The following is a 1,525-nucleotide window of genomic DNA, read 5'->3' on the forward strand; positions in this document are numbered from 1 at the left end:
CAGTAGCGTTGTCGCATGTAGGAAGACTTTTAGAAAATGCTTGGTAAAGACCAGGCCCAAACACAGAACAGTACTGCAATAGCGGATTATGGATTAGTGTATAAAGAGCTGATGTGAGAGAAGCTGGAATCCACTGGTTCATTTGTACGTTTTGCTAATCCTACTTAACACACTTGAATAGCAGCTGTTTCTGGCTGAAAATGCAATTGAGTTCTTATTTCTATTTATATTGTTTCTATCCGCACAGTCTCTAAATAGATCTCAGAACAACCCTCAGATAGTTGTCTGCTGCTAGGTACGTTGTAGTTCATTTATTTCTCCCATTCTAATAGCCTTTTATTTATCTAATGTGTATTTATCAGGGCACTTTTATGTAGTTGCGTATGTCAGTATAGATCTGAATTCAGCTGTTAACTATTGGGTGAAGGTTACACTGGATCAAGTCTAGTTATTTAGTGTTTGTTGGAAACTACTGAGTAAACGTTTTTGAGGATCACTAATGAAGTTACCTCTGTGGTGGGTTTAGCTTAGTGTAATCACAGTTTTATTGGCTGTTTTTTAGTGGTAATTATTTGTATTGTGGTCATACCCTGAGCCCCACTCAGGACTAAGGCTGTGTTCCTGATTTTGTATGTTATTTTTCCATCAAAAAACCCCAGTGATGTAAAGTTATGTTGCAAATGCAAGGGGAGGGATGATTATTGAGGAACTATCGTCTTGTTCCAGATACCATAATTCTAAATCCATGGGAATGTTTGAGAACATTTCTAAAAAGAGGAAAGTTACATTTTAATTTCATTGCATATTATGTCCCTAAAAGGAAAAAAGGTCATTAATCTTCATATGAAATCTGAAGACTCACTGAAGATAAGTCTGCAGAGGATTTTTTTTAAATGTTTCCCATAAAAGCAAAATACAACATAACCTCAAAAATCCAGAATTCTCGAAAATCCGGCACATCGGGGAGTAGCAGCAGCCAGTCCTGGAGTAGCAGAGGGAGAAGCAGTGGCTGGTCCCGGAGCAGCAGAGGGAGAAGCTTGCATGCGACAGCTGCCTCCGCCATCCACCACCCCATGCTGCCGCTCTATGCGGCCACTGCTCCAGGGCTGGCTGCTGCAACCCTTCCTGCCCTCTGGCTCTGCAACTGGCCACCGCTTCGGGTTCAAAAATCCGAAATTTTCACATTTCTGGCAGGTGCTTAGTCCCAAGCATGCCAGATTTATGAGGTTATACTGTAGTTCTTATTTATCACCTACTATTTCATTCTTCCCCTGCTTTTTATTACTAGGGTTATTTGTAGGCCCATGCAAAGCAGCTAGTATTTGCTTTGTATTTGGATTCAGCCGATTCAGGGGACAGTGATTCGATTCGGTGATTTGAATCACTGTCCTGAATTGATTTGGCCAAATCTGATTCAGAGATTCGGCCACCGCCAAATCAGCCGAATCACTGAATCAAACAGGCCTCATCCCCTCCTGCCTGTTCTCCCAGCCCCATCAATGGCAGGCCCGCTCGGTCCCTGCTA

The 1,525-nt window shown here is 42.2% G+C and overlaps 1 protein-coding gene across 5 annotated transcripts in view; it reads left to right on the forward strand.

Annotated features, from left to right (window-relative positions):
* Positions 1-1,525, forward strand: part of RMND1 (required for meiotic nuclear division 1 homolog) — a 28,610-nt gene that overhangs the window by 1,981 nt on the left and 25,104 nt on the right. The window contains exon 2 of one of the 5 annotated variants that reach the window (XM_025205588.1): positions 248-295. The exons of the other annotated variants lie outside the window; for them this stretch is intronic. The gene's annotated coding sequence lies outside the window, so the exon portion shown is untranslated. The remainder of the gene's footprint in view (positions 1-247; positions 296-1,525) is intronic. 5 annotated transcript variants of the gene reach the window in all.

Source organism: Alligator sinensis, unplaced genomic scaffold (assembly GCF_000455745.1).
Source record: "Alligator sinensis unplaced genomic scaffold, ASM45574v1 scaffold1177_1, whole genome shotgun sequence".
Lineage (NCBI taxonomy): Eukaryota > Metazoa > Chordata > Crocodylia > Alligatoridae > Alligator > Alligator sinensis.